At 34.9% G+C, this 24,242-nt stretch overlaps 28 non-coding genes and 3 pseudogenes across 28 annotated transcripts; all 31 read right to left on the bottom strand.

The window, feature by feature from the left end:
* Positions 1–82: 82 nt before the first annotated feature.
* Positions 83–297, bottom strand: LOC130431334 (small nucleolar RNA U3). The gene has a single exon (XR_008908219.1). It is a non-coding gene; the product is annotated as a small nucleolar RNA U3 (small nucleolar RNA).
* Positions 298–1,779: 1,482 nt separating this feature from the next.
* On the bottom strand, positions 1,780–1,994 carry LOC130431235 (small nucleolar RNA U3). The gene has a single exon (XR_008908191.1). It is a non-coding gene; the product is annotated as a small nucleolar RNA U3 (small nucleolar RNA).
* A 367-nt stretch (positions 1,995–2,361) lies between these two features.
* Positions 2,362–2,577, bottom strand: LOC130431344 (small nucleolar RNA U3). The gene has a single exon (XR_008908221.1). It is a non-coding gene; the product is annotated as a small nucleolar RNA U3 (small nucleolar RNA).
* A 367-nt stretch (positions 2,578–2,944) lies between these two features.
* LOC130431553 (small nucleolar RNA U3) lies at positions 2,945–3,160 on the bottom strand. Its single transcript, XR_008908281.1, has one exon. It is a non-coding gene; the product is annotated as a small nucleolar RNA U3 (small nucleolar RNA).
* A 500-nt stretch (positions 3,161–3,660) lies between these two features.
* LOC130432098 (small nucleolar RNA U3) lies at positions 3,661–3,875 on the bottom strand. Its single transcript, XR_008908415.1, has one exon. It is a non-coding gene; the product is annotated as a small nucleolar RNA U3 (small nucleolar RNA).
* Positions 3,876–6,215: 2,340 nt separating this feature from the next.
* LOC130431162 (small nucleolar RNA U3) lies at positions 6,216–6,430 on the bottom strand. Its single transcript, XR_008908149.1, has one exon. It is a non-coding gene; the product is annotated as a small nucleolar RNA U3 (small nucleolar RNA).
* A 366-nt stretch (positions 6,431–6,796) lies between these two features.
* Positions 6,797–7,011, bottom strand: LOC130430811 (small nucleolar RNA U3). Its single transcript, XR_008907937.1, has one exon. It is a non-coding gene; the product is annotated as a small nucleolar RNA U3 (small nucleolar RNA).
* Positions 7,012–7,377: 366 nt separating this feature from the next.
* Positions 7,378–7,593, bottom strand: LOC130431221 (small nucleolar RNA U3). Its single transcript, XR_008908186.1, has one exon. It is a non-coding gene; the product is annotated as a small nucleolar RNA U3 (small nucleolar RNA).
* A 2,453-nt stretch (positions 7,594–10,046) lies between these two features.
* LOC130431661 (small nucleolar RNA U3) lies at positions 10,047–10,226 on the bottom strand (annotated as a pseudogene).
* Positions 10,227–10,592: 366 nt separating this feature from the next.
* Positions 10,593–10,807, bottom strand: LOC130430651 (small nucleolar RNA U3). Its single transcript, XR_008907878.1, has one exon. It is a non-coding gene; the product is annotated as a small nucleolar RNA U3 (small nucleolar RNA).
* A 285-nt stretch (positions 10,808–11,092) lies between these two features.
* Positions 11,093–11,281, bottom strand: LOC130431684 (small nucleolar RNA U3; annotated as a pseudogene).
* A 367-nt stretch (positions 11,282–11,648) lies between these two features.
* LOC130432094 (small nucleolar RNA U3) lies at positions 11,649–11,863 on the bottom strand. Its single transcript, XR_008908413.1, has one exon. It is a non-coding gene; the product is annotated as a small nucleolar RNA U3 (small nucleolar RNA).
* A 367-nt stretch (positions 11,864–12,230) lies between these two features.
* LOC130431467 (small nucleolar RNA U3) lies at positions 12,231–12,445 on the bottom strand. The gene has a single exon (XR_008908260.1). It is a non-coding gene; the product is annotated as a small nucleolar RNA U3 (small nucleolar RNA).
* Positions 12,446–12,946: 501 nt separating this feature from the next.
* Positions 12,947–13,161, bottom strand: LOC130430789 (small nucleolar RNA U3). Its single transcript, XR_008907923.1, has one exon. It is a non-coding gene; the product is annotated as a small nucleolar RNA U3 (small nucleolar RNA).
* Positions 13,162–13,663: 502 nt separating this feature from the next.
* Positions 13,664–13,878, bottom strand: LOC130431229 (small nucleolar RNA U3). Its single transcript, XR_008908188.1, has one exon. It is a non-coding gene; the product is annotated as a small nucleolar RNA U3 (small nucleolar RNA).
* A 502-nt stretch (positions 13,879–14,380) lies between these two features.
* LOC130430605 (small nucleolar RNA U3) lies at positions 14,381–14,595 on the bottom strand. Its single transcript, XR_008907869.1, has one exon. It is a non-coding gene; the product is annotated as a small nucleolar RNA U3 (small nucleolar RNA).
* A 367-nt stretch (positions 14,596–14,962) lies between these two features.
* Positions 14,963–15,178, bottom strand: LOC130431327 (small nucleolar RNA U3). Its single transcript, XR_008908218.1, has one exon. It is a non-coding gene; the product is annotated as a small nucleolar RNA U3 (small nucleolar RNA).
* A 367-nt stretch (positions 15,179–15,545) lies between these two features.
* LOC130431182 (small nucleolar RNA U3) lies at positions 15,546–15,760 on the bottom strand. Its single transcript, XR_008908157.1, has one exon. It is a non-coding gene; the product is annotated as a small nucleolar RNA U3 (small nucleolar RNA).
* A 502-nt stretch (positions 15,761–16,262) lies between these two features.
* LOC130430683 (small nucleolar RNA U3) lies at positions 16,263–16,477 on the bottom strand. The gene has a single exon (XR_008907883.1). It is a non-coding gene; the product is annotated as a small nucleolar RNA U3 (small nucleolar RNA).
* Positions 16,478–16,978: 501 nt separating this feature from the next.
* On the bottom strand, positions 16,979–17,193 carry LOC130430600 (small nucleolar RNA U3). Its single transcript, XR_008907867.1, has one exon. It is a non-coding gene; the product is annotated as a small nucleolar RNA U3 (small nucleolar RNA).
* Positions 17,194–17,478: 285 nt separating this feature from the next.
* On the bottom strand, positions 17,479–17,667 carry LOC130431677 (small nucleolar RNA U3; annotated as a pseudogene).
* Positions 17,668–18,034: 367 nt separating this feature from the next.
* Positions 18,035–18,249, bottom strand: LOC130430475 (small nucleolar RNA U3). Its single transcript, XR_008907817.1, has one exon. It is a non-coding gene; the product is annotated as a small nucleolar RNA U3 (small nucleolar RNA).
* Positions 18,250–18,751: 502 nt separating this feature from the next.
* On the bottom strand, positions 18,752–18,966 carry LOC130430594 (small nucleolar RNA U3). The gene has a single exon (XR_008907866.1). It is a non-coding gene; the product is annotated as a small nucleolar RNA U3 (small nucleolar RNA).
* Positions 18,967–19,333: 367 nt separating this feature from the next.
* On the bottom strand, positions 19,334–19,549 carry LOC130431258 (small nucleolar RNA U3). The gene has a single exon (XR_008908200.1). It is a non-coding gene; the product is annotated as a small nucleolar RNA U3 (small nucleolar RNA).
* Positions 19,550–19,916: 367 nt separating this feature from the next.
* Positions 19,917–20,131, bottom strand: LOC130430471 (small nucleolar RNA U3). The gene has a single exon (XR_008907813.1). It is a non-coding gene; the product is annotated as a small nucleolar RNA U3 (small nucleolar RNA).
* Positions 20,132–20,498: 367 nt separating this feature from the next.
* Positions 20,499–20,713, bottom strand: LOC130430465 (small nucleolar RNA U3). Its single transcript, XR_008907810.1, has one exon. It is a non-coding gene; the product is annotated as a small nucleolar RNA U3 (small nucleolar RNA).
* A 502-nt stretch (positions 20,714–21,215) lies between these two features.
* LOC130430587 (small nucleolar RNA U3) lies at positions 21,216–21,430 on the bottom strand. Its single transcript, XR_008907865.1, has one exon. It is a non-coding gene; the product is annotated as a small nucleolar RNA U3 (small nucleolar RNA).
* Positions 21,431–21,797: 367 nt separating this feature from the next.
* On the bottom strand, positions 21,798–22,013 carry LOC130431322 (small nucleolar RNA U3). The gene has a single exon (XR_008908217.1). It is a non-coding gene; the product is annotated as a small nucleolar RNA U3 (small nucleolar RNA).
* Positions 22,014–22,514: 501 nt separating this feature from the next.
* Positions 22,515–22,729, bottom strand: LOC130430782 (small nucleolar RNA U3). The gene has a single exon (XR_008907920.1). It is a non-coding gene; the product is annotated as a small nucleolar RNA U3 (small nucleolar RNA).
* A 502-nt stretch (positions 22,730–23,231) lies between these two features.
* Positions 23,232–23,446, bottom strand: LOC130430459 (small nucleolar RNA U3). Its single transcript, XR_008907806.1, has one exon. It is a non-coding gene; the product is annotated as a small nucleolar RNA U3 (small nucleolar RNA).
* A 502-nt stretch (positions 23,447–23,948) lies between these two features.
* LOC130430583 (small nucleolar RNA U3) lies at positions 23,949–24,163 on the bottom strand. The gene has a single exon (XR_008907864.1). It is a non-coding gene; the product is annotated as a small nucleolar RNA U3 (small nucleolar RNA).
* Positions 24,164–24,242: the final 79 nt, after the last annotated feature.

Genomic DNA, 24,242 nt, shown 5'->3' with positions numbered 1-24,242 from the left:
ACCAGGCGTAACTTTCTAGGACTTGATTCAAGGTTAATTACCTAAATCTATTTCTTTTTTCAAGTACTCACATAGACATAAAGCCACTTAAATCATGCTACTTTCCTCAATATCGCCAAAAGCAATAAAGAACATTCATCAACAGCACAAAGCATGTGAACCGAATCACTACTACATGCCAGATTCACGCTCTAAAAGAAGCATCTAAGCTCATCATTGTGGTTTGGGAAACAAACACTTACGAAACACATTTCCAAGTAAAATACCTATAGAAATGATCCCTGAAAGTATAGTCCTAAATTTGCTGACAAAACACCAGAGGTAGTGTGATCTGAAGAGTGTTTCCTCAGTAACGGTTTGGAGCGTTTTTGGAAGCTCAAACCTTCCCATTTGAGCCACTTTTAAACGTATACGTCAAAACAACAGGCAGACATATCCTTTTGTGTATTCTTTTGCCATAAAAAAGAGGAGCAGAAACATGACCAATTCCTGCAATTTCTGACTATAAAACAGTATCGACATATAAATGAAAACAAAAGACAAAATTAACAAAAATACTCAATTGACCAAAATGTGGAAAACCAGGCGTATCTTTCTAGTATCTGAATGATACATGACCAATTCCTGCAATTTGTGACAAAAACAGAAACATCCTACAATTGAAAAACACCAGACAAAACTTAACAAGAATACTCAATTGATCAAAATGTGGAAAATCAGGCGTAACTTTCTAGGACTTGATTCAAGGTTAATTACCTAAATCTATTTCTTTTTTCAAGTACTCACAAATACATAAAGCGCGTCTATGTCAATGTGTGTAAGTATGAATGCATATTGTGTGTATGGAGCATTTGTATGTCTGTCCTTTGTGTTCTCACCTTTTTCTTGTTTTTACAGGTATATGACTTTAATTGTTTTTCTTGTATTCAGTGTGTCTCATGTACACCTGCTTTGTATCAATGAAAATTGTAAAAAGCGCTATATAAATAAAGTTGAGTTGAGTTGAGTTGGTGAGTTAACCCATCAAATAAAAGACATCTTTTCTATGTCATTGATGAAGTTGGAAATACCTACCCTGAAGAGCCAGAATGAAAGTTTTTATGACGTCTTTTTGTGACGTCTGTTATTGAAGTCCAGGTGATCTCTATTATCACATCTATAATTGTGTTGAACTATTCATTCGCATCTGCAGGTAATGTTGAAGATTAATTAAATCACCACTATTGTGAACAGTGGTTGCTTTAGTTGTGCTCTTAATACCTCACAATCATTTCATAAATCCTCTTTCAGGATAGACAATAGTATAGAGGTGTTGGTCATATAATTAGAATATCATAAAAAAAAGTTGATTTATTTCAGCATTTCCATTCAATAAGTGAATTTTTTTTAATGTATACATTCATTCCAAACAGACAGATATATTTCAAGTTTTTATTTCTTTTAATTTTGATGATAGTAACTGACAACTAATGAAAACCCCAAATTCAGTATCTCAGAACATTAGAATATTATGAAAAGGTACAATATTGAAGACACCTGTTGCCAAACTCGAATCAGCTTATTAACTCAAAACACATGCAAAGATATTTAAATGGTCTCTCAGTCTAGTTCTGTAGGCTACAGATTCATGGGGAAGACTGCTGACAATATCTCGCTTGGCACTGAACTCTGAGCTTTATTATTTTGCAGGTATGATTTATGCTTTAAACCAAACATTACACACTAACTAAAGGTTGAAAATAGAAAAACTTTTTTTTTGACCAATCACAAAAACAGAATACCACCTTGATCATGCTCCTTCCTCAATTTCAGCAAAAGCAATAAAGAACATTCATCAACAGCACAAAGCATGTGAAACCGAATCACTACTAAATGCCAGATTCACGCTCTAAAAGAAGCATCTAAGCTCATCATCGTGGTTTGGGAAACAAACACTTACGAAACACATTTCCAAGTAAAATAACTACAGAAATGATCCCTGAAAGTATAGTCCTAAATTTCTCGCCAAAACACCAGAGGAATTCTGATCTGAAGAGTATTTCCTCAGTAACGGTGTGGAGCGTTTTTGGAAGCTCAAACCTTCCCATTTGAGCCACTTTTAAACGTGTACGTCAAAACAACAGGCAGACATATCCTTTTGTGTATTCTTTTGCTTTAAAAAAGAGGAGCAGAAACATGACCAATTCCTGTAAGTTGTGACCATAAAAACAGTACCAACATATAAATGAAAACACAAGACAAAATTAAACAAAAATACTCAATTGACCAAAATGTGGAAAACCAGGCGTAACTTTCTAGGACTTAATGCAAGGTTAATTACCTAAATCTATTTCTTTTTTCAAGTACTCACAAAGACATAAAGCCACTTAGATCATGCTACTTTCCTCAATATCGCCAAAAGCAATAAAGAACATTCATCAACTGCACAAAGCATGTGAAACCGAATCACTACCACATGCCAGATTCACACTCTAAAAGAAGCATCTAAGCTCATCATCGTGGTTTGGGAAACAAACACTTACGAAACACATTTCCAAGTAAAATAACTATAGAAATGATCCCTGAAAGTATAGTCCTTAATTTGCTGACAAAACACCAGAGGTAGTCTGATCTGAATAGTGTTTCCTCAGTAACGGTTTGGAGCGTTTTTGGAAGCTCAAACCTTCCCATTTGAGCCACTTTTAAACGTATACGTCAAAACAACAGGCAGACATATCCTTTTGTGTATTCTTTTGCCATAAAAAAGAGGAGCAGAAACATGACCAATTCCTGTAAGTTGTGACCATAAAAACAGTACCGACATATAAATGAAAACACAAGACAAAATTAAACAAAAATACTCAATTGACCAAAATGTGGAAAACCAGGCGTAACTTTCTAGGACTTGATTCAAGGTTAATTACCTAAATCTATTTCTTTTTTCAAGTACTAACAAAGACATAAAGCCACTGAGATCATGCTACTTTCCTCAATATCGCCAAAAGCAATAAAGAACATTCATCAACTGCACAAAGCATGAGAAACCGAATCACTACTACATGCCAGATTCACGCTCTAAAAGAAGCATCTAAGCTCATCATTGTGGTTTGGGAAACAAACACTTACGAAACACATTTCCAAGTAAAATACCTATAGAAATGATCCCTGAAAGTATAGTCCTAAATTTGCTGACAAAACACCAGAGGTAGTGTGATCTGAAGAGTGTTTCCTCAGTAACGGTTTGGAGCGTTTTTGGAAGCTCAAACCTTCCCATTTGAGCCACTTTTAAACGTATACGTCAAAACAACAGGCAGACATATCCTTTTGTGTATTCTTTTGCCATAAAAAAGAGGAGCAGAAACATGACCAATTCCTGCAATTTCTGACTATAAAACAGTATCGACATATAAATGAAAACAAAAGACAAAATTAACAAAAATACTCAATTGACCAAAATGTGGAAAACCAGGCGTATCTTTCTAGTATCTGAATGATACATGACCAATTCCTGCAATTTGTGACAAAAACAGAAACATCCTACAATTGAAAAACACCAGACAAAACTTAACAAGAATACTCAATTGATCAAAATGTGGAAAATCAGGCGTAACTTTCTAGGACTTGATTCAAGGTTAATTACCTAAATCTATTTCTTTTTTCAAGTACTCACAAAGACATAAAGCCACTTAGATCATGCTACTTTCCTCAATATCGCCAAAAGCAATAAATAACATTCATCAACAGCACAAAGCATGTGAACCGAATCACTACTAAATGCCAGATTCACGCTCTAAAAGAAGCATCTAAGCTCATCATCGTGGTTTGGGAAACAAACACTTACGAAACACATTTCCAAGTAAAATAACTATAGAAATGATCCCTGAAAGTATAGTCCTAAATTTGCTGACAAAACACCAGAGGTACTCTGATCTGAAGAGTGTTTCCTCAGTAACGGTTTGGAGCGTTTTTGGAAGCTCAAACCTTCCCATTTGAGCCACTTTTAAACGTACATTGTAAAAAATGCCTGTGAAATTAACAGTAAAATTCTGTTGTTTTCACATAAAAAACCTGTTATCAGAAAGTGTCCGTAAAAAATACAGAAAAACACAGTAAAATTGTCTGTAAAATTAACAGCAAAAATTCCATTGTTTAAACGGAAAAACCCTGTAAAAAATGCTGTGAAATTAACATTGAAATTCTGTAGTTTTCACAGAGAAAACTGTTGTCAAAAAACGTCCATAAAAATACGGATAACATTGTCAAATTCTCTTGGAAATTAACAGTGAAATTCCAAAGTTTTCACAAGGAGTTTTTTTCAACGCCACAAACACTTTTATCACCTTCACTTACAGACACCAGTCACTTTATTTCTGTTGCACGTCTACAAAAGTTCTAATTGAAAATGAACACAAGTTTACATGTCGATCGTTTTGTTGAGTCACCATTATGGTGAAGAGTGTTTGCTTTAGTTGTGGTCTTGACCATTTGCTTTCCATGTGAAGAAGTCTTTCCCCAGTATTGACATCTATGAGTTGAAACACACTGACTCAGGTGGGTGGAAAGCTCAGATAAAGCTAACGCATTACATTATTTGTGTTGGTGAGTAAGTACATGTTCAAGAGTTTAGGTTGTGCTTTAAAGTTACTTGTTGTTCTCATTTATGATATTGAATGAAACTAATTAATATACTGAATGTCTTTAACAGCACATCTAACACATGATACATGTTCTAGCAGATATCTAGAATATAACAGTTTGCCTCAACAATGGTGACAACAGAAAAAAACCTCTAAAGATAAACGCAATGCATTCTGGGTATCATCAAAGCACAAAACTCATCAATGACTCCCAGCATGCATTGCGGCTGTAAGCTTTTCATTTGTTTGTCACCACTGTTGAGATTCATTCACCAATTCTTGATCTTTGCGTCAAAGATAAAATGCAAGCTTTTTAACGGTTCAAAAACTTTTTATATTGACAATTGCAGGAAATGTGAATTTTAAAAGTTGATTCATTGGGTCATTTGTAACAAAAAATACAATAAGGAATCAAACAACATCCCAAATAAAGATTTAGTAAATACCCAATCACACTTTCATTTGCTACCAAACTATGTTTTATATATAACAATGTTATAGCAGCACAAAGATAACTGTAAACTTTTTTATGACGGCTGAAAGAGGCCAACTAAAGCAAACACTGATCACAAAAACGGTGACTTTAAATAAACCAATAAAGTATCAAGTCATGGCTGTTATCTTGCAGTCCCTGTGAAGCAGAAGTGATGATCATCTTCAGTATTCTGACGTATTTGCAAAATGAATAGTGGGTGTGGCTCATGTTTTCCACTGTGAATTGATTGGATGAATAAAAACATGATGTTCCCGTAATTTTACGGTAGTTTGCTGGTAACCACAGCTGCCGGTATTTTTCTGTAAAAACTACGGAATTTGTATTTTCTCTTTTCTTTTCTGATATTAAATGTTTTGTGGGTCACCACTAAGCTGAAGAGTTGAGTCTGTTCTCAACTCACGGTCAGTCAAGGATATTCTGATGTCATGCTTGCATGTTCCTTTGTTTAAAAGTGACTTTAATAATGAATTACAAACAAATAAATTAAGTAAATGTAATGTTATCACTTTTATGCCAGTTTTCATTTTCTATAAAGAAATGTTGTTAATATAAAAAGCTCAAATGTATTAAGTTCATACACAGTTTGAAGTTTGTGCCCTGAAGTTTTAAACTGTAAAGCTGTTTAGGTTCTTTTCCTGTATTTTTTACGGAATTTTTCTGGTAACCACAGCTGCCGGTATTTTTCCGTAAATATTACGGAACATTTTTTACAGTGTATACGTAAAAAAAAGGCAGACATATCCTTTTGTGTATTCTTTTGCTTTAAAAAAGAGGAGCAGAAACATGACCAATTCTTGCAATTTCTGACTATAAAACAGTACCGACATATAAATGAAAACACAAGACAAAATTTAAATAAAATAATCAATTGACTAAAATGTGGAAAACCAAGCGTATCTTTCTAGTATCTGAATGATACATGACCAATTCCTGCAATTTGTGACAAAAACAGAAACATCCTACAATTGAAAAACACCAGACAAAACTTAACAAGAATACTCAATTGATCAAAATGTGGAAAACCAGGCGTAACTTTCTAGGACTTGATTCAAGGTTAATTGCCTAAATCTATTTATTTTTTCAAGTACTCACATAGACATGAAGCCACTTAGATCATGCTACTTTCCTCAATATCACCAAAAGCAATAAATAACATTCATCAACAGCACAAAGCATGTGAACCGAATCACTACTAAATGCCAGATTCACGCTCTAAAAGAAGCATCTAAGCTCATCATCGTGGTTTGGGAAACAAACACTTACGAAACACATTTCCAAGTAAAATACCTATAGAAATGATCCCTGAAAGTATAGTCCTAAATTTGCTGACAAAACACCAGAGGTAGTCTGATCTGAAGAGTGTTTCCTCAGTAACGGTTTGGAGCGTTTTTGGAAGCTCAAACCTTCCCATTTGAGCCACTTTTAAACGTATATGTCAAAACAACAGGCAGACATATCCTTTTGTGTATTCTTTTGCTTTAAAAAAGAGGAGCAGAAACATGACCAATTCCTGTAAATTGTGACCATAAAACAGTACCAACCTATAAATGAAAACACAAGACAAAATTAAACAAAAATACTCAATTGACCAAAATGTGGAAAACCAGGCGTAACTTCCTAGGACTTGATTCAAGGTTAATTACCTAAATCTATTTATTTTTTCAAGTACTCACAAAGACATAAAGCCACTTAGATCATGCTACTTTCCTCAATATCGCCAAAAGCAATAAAGAACATTCATCAACAGCACAACGCATGTGAACCGAATCACTACTAAATGCCAGATTCACGCTCTAAAAGAAGCATCTAAGCTCATCATCGTGGTTTGGGAAACAAACACTTACGAAACACATTTCCAAGTAAAATACCTATAGAAATGATCCCTGAAAGTATAGTCCTAAATTTGCCGACAAAACACCAGAGGAAGTCTGATCTGAAGAGTATTTCCTCAGTAACGGTGTGGAGCGTTTTTGGAAGCTCAAACCTTCCCATTTGAGCCACTTTTAAACGTATACGTCAAAACAACAGGCAGACATATCCTTTTGTGTATTCTTTTGCCATAAAAAAGAGGAGCAGAAAATGACCAATTCCTGTAAGTTGTGACCATAAAAACAGTACCGACATATAAATGAAAACACAAGACAAAATTAAACAAAAATACTCAATTGACCAAAATGTGGAAAACCAGGCGTAACTTTCTAGGACTTGATTCAAGGTTAATTACCTAAATGTATTTCTTTTTTCAAGTACTAACAAAGACATAAAGCCACTTAGATCATGCTACTTTCCTCAATATCGCCAAAAGCAATAAAGAACATTAATCAACAGCACAAAGCATGTGAAACCGAATCACTACTAAATGCCAGATTCACGCTCTAAAAGAAGCATCTAAGCTCATCATCGTGGTTTGGGAAACAAACACTTACGAAACACATTTCCAAGTAAAATAACTATAGAAATGATCCCTGAAAGTATAGTCCTAAATTTCTCGCCAAAACACCAGAGGAATTCTGATCTGAAGAGTATTTCCTCAGTAACGGTGTGGAGCGTTTTTGGAAGCTCAAACCTTCCCGATCGAGCCACTTTTAAACGTATACGTCAAAACAACAGGCAGACATATCCTTTTGTGTATTCTTTTGCTTTTAAAAAAAAGGAGCAGAAACATGACCAATTCCTGCAATTTCTGACTATAAAACAGTATCGACATATAAATGAAAACACAAGACAAAATTAACAAAAATACTCAATTGACCAAAATGTGGAAAACCAGGCGTATCTTTCTAGTATCTGAATGAAACATGACCAATTCCTGTAAATTGTGACCATAAAACAGTACCAACATATAAATGAAAACACAAGACAAAATTAACAAAAATACTCAATTGACCAAAATGTGGAAAACCAGGCGTATCTTTCTAGTATCTGAATGATACATGACCAATTCCTGCAATTTGTGACAAAAACAGAAACATCCTACAATTGAAAAACACCAGACAAAACTTAACAAGAATACTCAATTGATCAAAATGTGGAAAACCAGGCGTGACTTCCTAGGACTTGATTCAAGGTTAATTGCCTAAATCTATTTCTTTTTTCAAGTACTCACAAAGACATAAAGCCACTTAGATCATGCTACTTTCCTCAATATCACCAAAAGCAATAAAGAACATTCATCAACAGCACAAAGCATGTGAACCGAATCACTACACTGGAAAAATTGCCTGTGAAATTAACGGTAAAATCCTGTTGTTTTCACACAAAAAACCTGTTATCAGAAAGTGTCCGTAAAAAATACGGAAAAACCCTGTAAAAAATGCTGTGAAATTAACAGTGAAATTCTGTAGTTTTCACAGAGAAAACTGTTGTCAAAAAACGTCCATAAAAATACGGCTAACACTGTCAAATTCTCTGGGAAATGAACAGTGAAATTCCAAAGTTTTCACAAGGAGTTTTTTTTCAACTCACAAAAACTTTTATCACCTTCACTTACAGACACCACTGTCACTTTATTTCTGTTGCACGTCTACAAAAGTTCTAATTGAAAATGAACACAAGTTTACATGTTGATGGTTTTGTTGAGTCACCATTATGGTGATGAGTGTTTGCTTTAGTTGTGGTCTTGAACATTTGCTTTCCATGTGAAGAAGTCTTTCCCCAGTATTGACATCTATGAGTTGAAACACACTGACTCAGGTGGGTGGAAAGCTCAGATAAAGCCAACGCATTCAATTATTTGTGTTGGTGAGTAAGTACATGTTCAAGAGTTTAGGTAGTGCTTTAAAGTTACTTGTTGTCCTCATTTATGATATTGAATGAAATTAATTAATATACTGAATGTCTTTAACAGCACATCTAACACATGATAAATGTTCTAGCAGATATATAGAATATAACAGTTTGTCTCAACAATGGTAACAACAGAAAAAACCTCTAAAGATAAACGCAATGCATTCTGGGTATCATCAAAGCACAAAACTCATCAATGACTCCCAGCATGCATTGCGGCTGTAAGCTTTTCATTTGTTTGTCACCACTGTTGAGATTCATACTCTGATTCTTGATGTGTGAGTCAAAGACAAAATGCAAGTTTTTTAACTGTTCAAATACTTTTACAATTGACAATTGCAGGAAATGTGAATTTTAAAAGTAGATTCATTGAGGCGTTTGTAACAATAAGTAATTAAAGAACATCCCAGATAAAGAGTAAATACCTAATCACACTTTCATTTGATGTGATTTGCTACAAAACTATGTTTTATATAAAACACTGTTATAGCAGCACAAAGATAACTGTAAACCTATTTATGACGACTGAAAGAGGCCAACTAAAGCAAACCCTGAACACAAAAACGGTGACTTTAAATAAACCAATAAAGCATCAAGTCATGGCTGTTATGCTGCAGTCCCTGTGAAGCAGAATTGATGATCGTCTTCAGTATTCTGACGTATTTACAAGATGAATAGTGGGTGTGGCTCATGTTTTCTACTGTGAATTGATTGGATGAATAAAAACAGGATGTTCCCGTAATTTTACGGTAGTTTGCTGGTAACCACAGCTGCCGGTATTTTTCCGTAAAAACTACGGAATTTGTATTTTCTCTTTTCTTTTCTGATATTAAATGTTTTGTGGGTCACCACTAAGCTGAAGAGTTGAGTCTGTGTTCAACTCACGGTCAGGCAAAGATATTCTGAAGTCATGCTGTATGTTGCTTAGTTTAAAAGTGACTTTAATAATGAATTACAAATAAAGTAAATGTAGTGTTATCACTTTTATGCATTTGGACCAAGTTTTCATTTTCTATAAAGAAATGTTGTTAATATAAAAAGCTCAAATGTATTAAGTTCATACACAGTTTGAAGTTTGTGCCCTGAAGTTTTAAACTGTAAAGCTGTTTACATTCTTTTTCTGTATTTTTTACGGAATTTTACTGGTAACCACAGCTGCCGGTATTTTTCCGTAAAAATTACGGAACATTTTTTACAGTGTACTAAATGCCAGATTCACGCTCTAAAAGAAGCATCTAAGCTCATCATCGTGGTTTGGGAAACAAACACTTACGAATCACATTTCCAACTAAAATAACTATAGAAATGATCCCTGAAAGTATAGTCCTAAATTTCTCACCAAAACACCAGAGGAAGTCTGATCTGAAGAGTATTTCCTCAGTAACGGTGTGGAGCGTTTTTGGAAGCTCAAACCTTCCCATTTGAGCCACTTTTAAACGTATACGTCAAAACAACAGGCAGACATATCCTTTTGTGTATTCTTTTAATTTAAAAAAGAGGAGCAGAAACATGACCAATTCTTGCAATTTCTGACTATAAAACAGTACCGACATATCAATGAAAACACAAGACAAAATTTAACTAAAATAATCAATTGACCAAAATGTGGAAAACCAGGCGTAACTTTCTAGGACTTGATTCAAGGTTGATTACCTAAATCTGTTTCTTTTTTCAAGTACTCACAAAGACATAAAGCCACTTAGATCATGCTACTTTCCTCAATATCGCCAAAAGCAATAAAGAACATTCATCAACAGCACAAAGCATGTGAACCGAATCACTACTAAATGCCAGATTCACGCTCTAAAAGAAGCATCTAAGCTCATCATCGTGGTTTGGGAAACAAACACTTACGAAACACATTTCCAACTAAAATAACTATAGAAATGATCCCTGAAAGTATAGTCCTAAATTTCTCACCAAAACACCAGAGGAAGTCTGATCTGAAGAGTATTTCCTCAGTAACGGTTTGGAGCGTTTTTGGCAGCTCAAACCTTCCCGTTCGAGCCACTTTTAAACGTATACGTCAAAACAACAGGCAGACATATCCTTTTGTGTATTCTTTTGCTTTTAAAAAAAAGGAGCAGAAACATGACCAATTCCTATAATTTCTGACTATAAAACAGTATCGACATATAAATGAAAACACAAGACAAAATTAAAAAAAAATACTCAATTGACCAAAATGTGGAAAACCAGGCGTATCTTTCTAGTATCTGAATGATACATGACCAATTCCTGCAATTTGTGACAAAAACAGAAACATCTATTCACGCTCTAAAAGAAGCATCTAAGCTCATCATCGTGGTTTGGGAAACAAACACTTACGAAACACATTTCCAAGTAAAATAACTATAGAAATGATCCCTGAAAGTATAGTCCTAAATTTCTCACCAACACACCAGAGGAAGTCTGATCTGAAGAGTATTTCCTCAGTAACGGTGTGGAGCGTTTTTGGAAGCTCAAACCTTCCCATTTGAGCCACTTTTAAACGTATACGTCAAAACAACAGGCAGACATATCCTTTTGTGTATTCTTTTGATTTAAAAAAGAGGAGCAGAAACATGACCAATCACTGTAAGTTGTGACCATAAAAACAGTACCGACATATAAATGAAAACACAAGACAAAATTAAACAAAAATACTCAATTGACCAAAATGTGGAAAACCAGGCGTAACTTTCTAGGACTTGATTCAAGGTTGATTACCTAAATCTATTTCTTTTTTCAAGTACTCACAAAGACATAAAGCCACTTTGATCATGCTACTTTCCTCAATATCGCCAAAAGCAATAAAGAACATTCATCAACAGCACAAAGCATGTGAACCGAATCACTACTAAATGCCAGATTCACGCTCTAAAAGAAGCATCTAAGCTCATCATCGTGGTTTGGGAAACAAACACTTACGAAACACATTTCCAAGTAAAATAACTATAGAAATGATCCCTGAAAGTATAGTCCTAAATTTCTCGCCAAAACACCAGAGGAATTCTGATCTGAAGAGTATTTCCTCAGTAACGGTGTGGAGCGTTTTTGGAAGCTCAAACCTTCCCATTTGAGCCACTTTTAAACGTATACGTCAAAACAACATGCAGACATATCATTTTGTGTATTCTTTTAATTTAAAAAAGAGGAGCAGAAACATGACCAATTCCTGTAAGTTGTGACCATAAAAACAGTACCGACATATAAATGAAAACACAAGACAATATTAAACAAAAATACTCAATTGACCAAAATGTGGAAAACCAGGCGTAACTTTCTAGGACTTGATTCAAGGTTGATTACCTAAATCTATTTCTTTTTTCAAGTACTCACAAAGACATAAAGCCACTTAGATCATGCTACTTTCCTCAATATCGCCAAAAGCAATAAAGAACATTCATCAACAGCCCAAAGCATGTGAAGCAAATCACTACTAAATGCCAGATTCACGCTCTAAAAGAAGCATCTAAGCTCATCATCGTGGTTTGGGAAACAAACACTTACGAAACACATTTCCAAGTAAATTAACTATAGAAATGATCCCTGAAAGTATAGTCCTAAATTTGCTGACAAAACACCAGAGGAAGTCTGATCTGAAGAGTATTTTCTCAGTAACGGTTTGGAGCGTTTTTGGCAGCTCAAACCTTCCCATTTGAGCCACTTTTAAACGTATACGTCAAAACAACAGGCAGACATATCCTTTTGTGTATTCTTTTGCTTTTAAAAAAAGGAGCAGAAACATGACCAATTCCTATAATTTCTGACTATAAAACAGTATCGACATATAAATGAAAACACAAGACAAAATTAAAAAAAAATACTCAATTGACCAAAATGTGGAAAACCAGGCGTATCTTTCTAGTATCTGAATGATACATGACCAATTCCTGCAATTTGTGACAAAAACAGAAACATCCTACAATTGAAAAACACCAGACAAAACTTAACAAGAATACTCAATTGATCAAAATGTGGAAAACCAGGCGTAACTTCCTAGGACTTGATTCAAGGTTAATTGCCTAAATCTATTTCTTTTTTCAAGTACTCACAAAGACATAAAGCCACTTAGATCATGCTACTTTCCTCAATATAACCAAAAGCAATAAAGAACATTCATCAACAGCACAAAGCATGTGAACCGAATCACTACTAAATGCCAGATTCACGCTCTAAAAGAAGCATCTAAGCTCATCATCGTGGTTTGGGAAACAAACACTTACGAAACACATTTCCAAGTAAAATAACTATAGAAATGATCCCTGAAAGTATAGTCCTAAATTTCTCACCAAAACACCAGAGGAAGTCTGATCTGAAGAGTATTTCCTCAGTAACGGATTGGAGCGTTTTTGGCAGCTCAAACCTTCCCGTTCGAGCCACATTTAAACGTATGGTCAAAAACAACAGGCAGACATATCCTTTTGTGTATTCTTTTGCTTTTAAAAAAAAGGAGCAGAAACATGACCAATTCCTATAATTTCTGACTATAAAACAGTATCGACATATAAATGAAAACACAAGACAAAATTAAAAAAAAATACTCAATTGACCAAAATGTGGAAAACCAGGCGTATCTTTCTAGTATCTGAATGATACATGACCAATTCCTGCAATTTGTGACAAAAACAGAAACATCCTACAATTGAAAAACACCAGACAAAACTTAACAAGAATACTCAATTGATCAAAATGTGGAAAACCAGGCGTAACTTCCTAGGACTTGATTCAAGGTTAATTGCCTAAATCTATTTCTTTTTTCAAGTACTCACAAAGACATAAAGCCACTTAGATCATGCTACTTTCCTCAATATCACCAAAAGCAATAAAAAACATTCATCAACAGCACAAAGCATGTGAACCGAATAACTACTAAATGCCAGATTCACGCTCTAAAAGAAGCATCGAAGCTCATCATCGTGGTTTGGGAAACAAACACTTACGAAACACATTTCCAAGTAAAATAACTATAGAAATGATCCCTGAAAGTATAGTCCTAGATTTCTCACCAAAACACCAGAGGAAGTCTGATCTGAAGAGTATTTTCTCAGTAACGGTTTGGAGCGTTTTTGGCAGCTCAAACCTTCCCGTTCGAGCCACATTTAAACGTATGGTCAAAAACAACAGGCAGACATATCCTTTTGTGTATTCTTTTGCTTTTAAAAAAAAGGAGCAGAAACATGACCAATTCCTATAATTTCTGACTATAAAACAGTATCGACATATAAATGAAAACACAAGACAAAATTAAAAAAAAATACTCAATTGACCAAAATGTGGAAAACCAGGCGTATCTTTCTAGTATCTGAATGATACATGACCAATTCCTGCAATTTGTGACAAAAACAGAAACATCCTACAATTGAAAAACACCAGACAAAACTTAACAAGAATACTCAATTGATCAAAATGTGGAGAACTAGGCGTAACTTTCTAAGATTTGATTCAAGGTTAATTGCCTAAATCTATTTCTTTTTTCAAGTACTCACAAAGACATAAAGCCACTTAGATCATGCTACTTTCCTCAATATCACCAAAAGCAATAAAGAACATTCATCAACAGCACAAAGCATGTGAACCGAATCACTACTAAATGCCAGATTCACGCTCTAAAAGAAGCATCTAAGCTCATCATCGTGGTTTGGGAAACAAACACTTACGAAACACATTTCCAAGTAAAATAACTATAGAAATGATCCCTGAAAGTATAGTCCTAAATTTCTCACCAACACACCAGAGGAAGTCTGATCTGAAGAGTATTTCCTCAGCAACGGTGTGGAGCGTTTTTGGAAGCTCAAACCTTCCCATTTGAGCCACTTTTAAACGTATACGTCAAAACAACAGGCAGACATATCCTTTTGTGTATTCTTTTGATTTAAAAAAGAGGAGCAGAAACATGACCAATTCCTGTAAGTTGTGACCATAAAAACAGTACCGACATATAAATGAAAACACAAGACAAAATTAAACAAAAATACTCAATTGACCAAAATGTGGAAAACCAGGCGTATCTTTCTAGGACTTGATTCAAGGTTAATTACCTAAATCTATTTCTTTTTTCAAGTACTCACATAGACATAAAGCCACTTAGATCATGCTACTTTCCTCAATATCGCCAAAAGCAACAAAGAACATTCATCAACAGCACAAAGCATCTGAAACCGAATCACTACTAAATGCCAGTTTCACGCTCTAAAAGAAGCATCTAAGCTCATCATCGTGGTTTGGGAAACAAACACTTACGAAACACATTTCCAAGTAAAATAACTATAGAAATGATACCTGAAAGTATAGTCCTAAATTTCTCGCCAAAACACCAGAGGAATTCTCATCTGAAGAGTATTTCCTCAGTAACGGTGTGGAGCGTTTTTGGAAGCTCAAACCTTCCCATTTGAGCCACTTTTAAACGTATACGTCAAAACAACAGGCAGACATATCCTTTTGTGTATTCTTTTGATTTAAAAAAGAGGAGCAGAAACATGACCAATCACTGTAAGTTGTGACCATAAAAACAGTACCGACATATAAATGAAAACACAAGACAAAATTAAACAAAAATACTCAATTGACCAAAATGTGGAAAACCAGGCGTAACTTTCTAGGACTTGATTCAAGGTTGATTACCTAAATCTATTTCTTTTTTCAAGTACTCACAAAGATATAAAGCCACTTAGATCATGCTACTTTCCTCTATATCGCCAAAAACAATAAAGAACATTCATCAACAGCACAAAGCATGTGAACCGAATCACTACTAAATGCCAGATTCACGCTCTAAAAGAAGCATCTAATCTCATCATCGTGGTTTGGGAAACAAACACTTACGAAACACATTTCCAAGTAAAATAACTATAGAAATGATCCCTGAAAATATAGTCCTAAATTTCTCACCAAAACACCAGAGGAAGTCTGATCTGAAGAGTATTTCCTCAGTAACGGTTTGGAGCGTTTTTGGCAGCTCAAACCTTCCCGTTCGAGCCACATTTAAACGTATGGTCAAAAACAACAGGCAGACATATCCTTTTGTGTATTCTTTTGCTTTTAAAAAAAAGGAGCAGAAACATGACCAATTCCTATAATTTCTGACTATAAAACAGTATCGACATATAAATGAAAACACAAGACAAAATTAAAAAAAAATACTCAATTGACCAAAATGTGGAAAACCAGGCGTATCTTTCTAGTATCTGAATGATACATGACCAATTCCTGCAATTTGTGACAAAAACAGAAACATCCTACAATTGAAAAACACCAGACAAAACTTAACAAGAATACTCAATTGATCAAAATGTGGAAAACCAGGCGTAACTTCCTAGGACTTGATTCAAGGTTAATTGCCTAGATCTATTTCTTTTTTCAAGTACTCACAAAGACATAAAGCCACTTAGATCATGCTACTTTCCTAAATATCACCAAAAGCAATAAAGAACACTCATCAACAGCACAAAGTATGTGAAGCAAATCACTACTAAATGCCAGATTCACGCTCTAAAAGAAGCATCTAAGCTCATCATCGTGGTTTGGGAAACAAACACTTACGAAACACATTTCCAAGTAAATTAACTATAGAAATGATCCCTGAAAGTATAGTCCTAAATTTGCTGACAAAACACCAGAGGAAGTCTGATCTGAAGAGTATTTTCTCAGTAACGGTTTGGAGCGTTTTTGGCAGCTCAAACCTTCCCATTTGAGCCACTTTTAAACGTATACGTCAAAACAACAGGCAGACATATCCTTTTGTGTATTCTTTTGCTTTTAAAAAAAGGAGCAGAAACATGACCAATTCCTATAATTTCTGACTATAAAACAGTATCGACATATAAATGAAAACACAAGACAAAATTAAAAAAAAATACTCAATTGACCAAAATGTGGAAAACCAGGCGTATCTTTCTAGTATCTGAATGATACATGACCAATTCCTGCAATTTGTGACAAAAACAGAAACATCCTACAATTGAAAAACACCAGACAAAACTTAACAAGAATACTCAATTGATCAAAATGTGGAAAACCAGGCGTAACTTCCTAGGACTTGATTCAAGGTTAATTGCCTAAATCTATTTCTTTTTTCAAGTACTCACAAAGACATAAAGCCACTTAGATCATGCTACTTTCCTCAATATCACCAAAAGCAATAAAGAACATTCATCAACAGCACAAAGCATGTGAACCGAATCACTACTAAATGCCAGATTCACGCTCTAAAAGAAGCATCTAAGCTCATCATCGTGGTTTGGGAAACAAACACTTACGAAACACATTTCCAAGTAAAATAACTATAGAAATGATCCCTGAAAGTATAGTCCTAAATTTCTCACCAAAACACCAGAGGAAGTCTGATCTGAAGAGTATTTCCTCAGTAACGGATTGGAGCGTTTTTGGCAGCTCAAACCTTCCCGTTCGAGCCACATTTAAACGTATGGTCAAAAACAACAGGCAGACATATCCTTTTGTGTATTCTTTTGCTTTTAAAAAAAAGGAGCAGAAACATGACCAATTCCTATAATTTCTGACTATAAAACAGTATCGACATATAAATGAAAACACAAGACAAAATTAAAAAAAAATACTCAATTGACCAAAATGTGGAAAACCAGGCGTATCTTTCTAGTATCTGAATGATACATGACCAATTCCTGCAATTTGTGACAAAAACAGAAACATCTATTCACGCTCTAAAAGAAGCATCTAAGCTCATCATCGTGGTTTGGGAAACAAACACTTACGAAACACATTTCCAAGTAAAATAACTATAGAAATGATCCCTGAAAGTATAGTCCTAAATTTCTCACCAACACACCAGAGGAAGTCTGATCTGAAGAGTATTTCCTCAGTAACGGTGTGGAGCGTTTTTGGAAGCTCAAACCTTCCCATTTGAGCCACTTTTAAACGTATACGTCAAAACAACGGGCAGACATATCCTTTTGTGTATTCTTTTGATTTAAAAAAGAGGAGCAGAAACATGACCAATCACTGTAAGTTGTGACCATAAAAACAGTACCGACATATAAATGAAAACACAAGACAAAATTAAACAAAAATACTCAATTGACCAAAATGTGGAAAACCAGGCGTAACTTTCTAGGACTTGATTCAAGGTTGATTACCTAAATCTATTTCTTTTTTCAAGTACTCACAAAGACATAAAGCCACTTAGATCATGCTACTTTCCTCAATATCACCAAAAGCAATAAAGAACATTCATCAACAGCACAAAGCATGTGAACCGAATCACTACTAAATGCCAGATTCACGCTCTAAAAGAAGCATCGAAGCTCATCATCGTGGTTTGGGAAACAAACACTTACGAAACACATTTCCAAGTAAAATAACTATAGAAATGATCCCTGAAAGTATAGTCCTAGATTTCTCACCAAAACACCAGAGGAAGTCTGATCTGAAGAGTATTTTCTCAGTAACGGTTTGGAGCGTTTTTGGCAGCTCAAACCTTCCCGTTCGAGCCACATTTAAACGTATGGTCAAAAACAACAGGCAGACATATCCTTTTGTGTATTCTTTTGCTTTTAAAAAAAAGGAGCAGAAACATGACCAATTCCTATAATTTCTGACTATAAAACAGAATCGACATATAAATGAAAACACAAGACAAAATTAAAAAAAAATACTCAATTGACCAAAATGTGGAAAACCAGGCGTATCTTTCTAGTATCTGAATGATACATGACCAATTCCTGCAATTTGTGACAAAAACAGAAACATCCTACAATTGAAAAACACCAGACAAAACTTAACAAGAATACTCAATTGATCAAAATGTGGAGAACTAGGCGTAACTTTCTAAGATTTGATTCAAGGTTAATTGCCTAAATCTATTTCTTTTTTCAAGTACTCACAAAGACATAAAGCCACTTAGATCATGCTACTTTCCTCAATATCACCAAAAGCAATAAAGAACATTCATCAACAGCACAAAGCATGTGAACCGAATCACTACTAAATGCCAGATTCACGCTCTAAAAGAAGCATCTAAGCTCATCATCGTGGTTTGGGAAACAAACACTTACGAAACACATTTCCAAGTAAAATAACTATAGAAATGATCCCTGAAAGTATAGTCCTAAATTTCTCACCAACACACCAGAGGAAGTCTGATCTGAAGAGTATTTCCTCAGTAACGGTGTGGAGCGTTTTTGGAAGCTCAAACCTTCCCATTTGAGCCACTTTTAAACGTATACGTCAAAACAACAGGCAGACATATCCTTTTGTGTATTCTTTTGATTTAAAAAAGAGGAGCAGAAACATGACCAATTCCTGTAAGTTGTGACCATAAAAACAGTACCGACATATAAATGAAAACACAAGACAAAATTAAACAAAAATACTCAATTGACCAAAATGTGGAAAACCAGGCGTATCTTTCTAGGACTTGATTCAAGGTTAATTACCTAAATCTATTTCTTTTTTCAAGTACTCACATAGACATAAAGCCACTTAGATCATGCTACTTTCCTCAATATCGCCAAAAGCAACAAAGAACATTCATCAACAGCACAAAGCATCTGAAACCGAATCACTACTAAATGCCAGTTTCACGCTCTAAAAGAAGCATCTAAGCTCATCATCGTGGTCTGGGAAACAAACACTTACGAAACACATTTCCAAGTAAAATAACTATAGAAATGATCCCTGAAAGTATAGTCCTAAATTTCTCACCAACACACCAGAGGAAGTCTGATCTGAAGAGTATTTCCTCAGTAACGGTGTGGAGCGTTTTTGGAAGCTCAAACCTTCCCATTTGAGCCACTTTTAAACGTATACGTCAAAACAACAGGCAGACATATCCTTTTGTGTATTCTTTTGATTTAAAAAAGAGGAGCAGAAACATGACCAATCACTGTAAGTTGTGACCATAAAAACAGTACCGACATATAAATGAAAACACAAGACAAAATTAAACAAAAATACTCAATTGACCAAAATGTGGAAAACCAGGCGTAACTTTCTAGGACTTGATTCAAGGTTGATTACCTAAATCTATTTCTTTTTTCAAGTACTCACAAAGACATAAAGCCACTTAGATCATGCTACTTTCCTCAATATCACCAAAAGCAATAAAGAACATTCATCAACAGCACAAAGCATGTGAACCGAATCACTACTAAATGCCAGATTCACGCTCTAAAAGAAGCATCGAAGCTCATCATCGTGGTTTGGGAAACAAACACTTACGAAACACATTTCCAAGTAAAATAACTATAGAAATGATCCCTGAAAGTATAGTCCTAAATTTCTCACCAACACACCAGAGGAAGTCTGATCTGAAGAGTATTTCCTCAGTAACGGTGTGGAGCGTTTTTGGAAGCTCAAACCTTCCCATTTGAGCCACTTTTAAACGTATACGTCAAAACAACAGGCAGACATATCCTTTTGTGTATTCTTTTGATTTAAAAAAGAGGAGCAGAAACATGACCAATCACTGTAAGTTGTGACCATAAAAACAGTACCGACATATAAATGAAAACACAAGACAAAATTAAACAAAAATACTCAATTGACCAAAATGTGGAAAACCAGGCGTAACTTTCTAGGACTTGATTCAAGGTTGATTACCTAAATCTATTTCTTTTTTCAAGTACTCACAAAGACATAAAGCCACTTAGATCATGCTACTTTCCTCAATATCACCAAAAGCAATAAAGAACATTCATCAACAGCACAAAGCATGTGAACCGAATCACTACTAAATGCCAGATTCACGCTCTAAAAGAAGCATCGAAGCTCATCATCGTGGTTTGGGAAACAAACACTTACGAAACACATTTCCAAGTAAAATAACTATAGAAATGATCCCTGAAAGTATAGTCCTAGATTTCTCACCAAAACACCAGAGGAAGTCTGATCTGAAGAGTATTTTCTCAGTAACGGTTTGGAGCGTTTTTGGCAGCTCAAACCTTCCCGTTCGAGCCACATTTAAACGTATGGTCAAAAACAACAGGCAGACATATCCTTTTGTGTATTCTTTTGCTTTTAAAAAAAAGGAGCAGAAACATGACCAATTCCTATAATTTCTGACTATAAAACAGTATCGACATATAAATGAAAACACAAGACAAAATTAAAAAAAAATACTCAATTGACCAAAATGTGGAAAACCAGGCGTATCTTTCTAGTATCTGAATGATACATGACCAATTCCTGCAATTTGTGACAAAAACAGAAACATCCTACAATTGAAAAACACCAGACAAAACTTAACAAGAATACTCAATTGATCAAAATGTGGAGAACTAGGCGTAACTTTCTAAGATTTGATTCAAGGTTAATTGCCTAAATCTATTTCTTTTTTCAAGTACTCACAAAGACATAAAGCCACTTAGATCATGCTACTTTCCTCAATATCACCAAAAGCAATAAAGAACATTCATCAACAGCACAAAGCATGTGAACCGAATCACTACTAAATGCCAGATTCACGCTCTAAAAGAAGCATCTAAGCTCATCATCGTGGTTTGGGAAACAAACACTTACGAAACACATTTCCAAGTAAAATAACTATAGAAATGATCCCTGAAAGTATAGTCCTAAATTTCTCACCAACACACCAGAGGAAGTCTGATCTGAAGAGTATTTTCTCAGTAACGGTGTGGAGCGTTTTTGGAAGCTCAAACCTTCCCATTTGAGCCACTTTTAAACGTATACGTCAAAACAACAGGCAGACATATCCTTTTGTGTATTCTTTTGATTTAAAAAAGAGGAGCAGAAACATGACCAATTCCTGTAAGTTGTGACCATAAAAACAGTACCGACATATAAATGAAAACACAAGACAAAATTAAACAAAAATACTCAATTGACCAAAATGTGGAAAACCAGGCGTATCTTTCTAGGACTTGATTCAAGGTTAATTACCTAAATCTATTTCTTTTTTCAAGTACTCACATAGACATAAAGCCACTTAGATCATGCTACTTTCCTCAATATCGCCAAAAGCAACAAAGAACATTCATCAACAGCACAAAGCATCTGAAACCGAATCACTACTAAATGCCAGTTTCACGCTCTAAAAGAAGCATCTAAGCTCATCATCGTGGTTTGGGAAACAAACACTTACGAAACACATTTCCAAGTAAAATAACTATAGAAATGATACCTGAAAGTATAGTCCTAAATTTGCTGACAAAACACCAGAGGAAGTCTGATCTGAAGAGTATTTTCTCAGTAACGGTTTGGAGCGTTTTTGGCAGCTCAAACCTTCCCATTTGAGCCACTTTTAAACGTATACGTCAAAACAACAGGCAGACATATCCTTTTGTGTATTCTTTTGCTTTTAAAAAAAGGAGCAGAAACATGACCAATTCCTATAATTTCTGACTATAAAACAGTATCGACATATAAATGAAAACACAAGACAAAATTAAAAAAAAATACTCAATTGACCAAAATGTGGAAAACCAGGCGTATCTTTCTAGTATCTGAATGATACATGACCAATTCCTGCAATTTGTGACAAAAACAGAAACATCCTACAATTGAAAAACACCAGACAAAACTTAACAAGAATACTCAATTGATCAAAATGTGGAAAACCAGGCGTAACTTCCTAGGACTTGATTCAAGGTTAATTGCCTAAATCTATTTCTTTTTTCAAGTACTCACAAAGACATAAAGCCACTTAGATCATGCTACTTTCCTCAATATAACCAAAAGCAATAAAGAACATTCATCAACAGCACAAAGCATGTGAACCGAATCACTACTAAATGCCAGATTCACGCTCTAAAAGAAGCATCTAAGCTCATCATCGTGGTTTGGGAAACAAACACTTACGAAACACATTTCCAAGTAAAATAACTATAGAAATGATCCCTGAAAGTATAGTCCTAAATTTCTCACCAAAACACCAGAGGAAGTCTGATCTGAAGAGTATTTCCTCAGTAACGGATTGGAGCGTTTTTGGCAGCTCAAACCTTCCCGTTCGAGCCACATTTAAACGTATGGTCAAAAACAACAGGCAGACATATCCTTTTGTGTATTCTTTTGCTTTTAAAAAAAAGGAGCAGAAACATGACCAATTCCTATAATTTCTGACTATAAAACAGTATCGACATATAAATGAAAACACAAGACAAAATTAAAAAAAAATACTCAATTGACCAAAATGTGGAAAACCAGGCGTATCTTTCTAGTATCTGAATGATACATGACCAATTCCTGCAATTTGTGACAAAAACAGAAACATCCTACAATTGAAAAACACCAGACAAAACTTAACAAGAATACTCAATTGATCAAAATGTGGAAAACCAGGCGTAACTTCCTAGGACTTAATTCAAGGTTAATTGCCTAAATCTATTTCTTTTTTCAAGTACTCACAAAGACATAAAGCCACTTAGATCATGCTACTTTCCTCAATATCACCAAAAGCAATAAAGAACATTCATCAACAGCACAAAGCATGTGAACCGAATCACTACTAAATGCCAGATTCACGCTCTAAAAGAAGCATCGAAGCTCATCATCGTGGTTTGGGAAACAAACACTTACGAAACACATTTCCAAGTAAAATAACTATAGAAATGATCCCTGAAAGTATAGTCCTAGATTTCTCACCAAAACACCAGAGGAAGTCTGATCTGAAGAGTATTTTCTCAGTAACGGTTTGGAGCGTTTTTGGCAGCTCAAACCTTCCCGTTCGAGCCACATTTAAACGTATGGTCAAAAACAACAGGCAGACATATCCTTTTGTGTATTCTTTTGCTTTTAAAAAAAAGGAGCAGAAACATGACCAATTCCTATAATTTCTGACTATAAAACAGTATCGACATATAAATGAAAACACAAGACAAAATTAAAAAAAAATACTCAATTGACCAAAATGTGGAAAACCAGGCGTATCTTTCTAGTATCTGAATGATACATGACCAATTCCTGCAATTTGTGACAAAAACAGAAACATCCTACAATTGAAAAACACCAGACAAAACTTAACAAGAATACTCAATTGATCAAAATGTGGAGAACTAGGCGTAACTTTCTAAGATTTGATTCAAGGTTAATTGCCTAAATCTATTTCTTTTTTCAAGTACTCACAAAGACATAAAGCCACTTAGATCATGCTACTTTCCTCAATATCACCAAAAGCAATAAAGAACATTCATCAACAGCACAAAGCATGTGAACCGAATCACTACTAAATGCCAGATTCACGCTCTAAAAGAAGCATCTAAGCTCATCATCGTGGTTTGGGAAACAAACACTTACGAAACACATTTCCAAGTAAAATAACTATAGAAATGATCCCTGAAAGTATAGTCCTAAATTTCTCACCAACACACCAGAGGAAGTCTGATCTGAAGAGTATTTCCTCAGCAACGGTGTGGAGCGTTTTTGGAAGC

This window comes from Triplophysa dalaica, chromosome 1 (genome assembly GCF_015846415.1).
Source record: "Triplophysa dalaica isolate WHDGS20190420 chromosome 1, ASM1584641v1, whole genome shotgun sequence".
NCBI lineage: Eukaryota > Metazoa > Chordata > Actinopteri > Cypriniformes > Nemacheilidae > Triplophysa > Triplophysa dalaica.
Note: the sequence above shows the minus strand (reverse complement) of the source record. Positions and strands in the feature narration are given on the sequence as shown.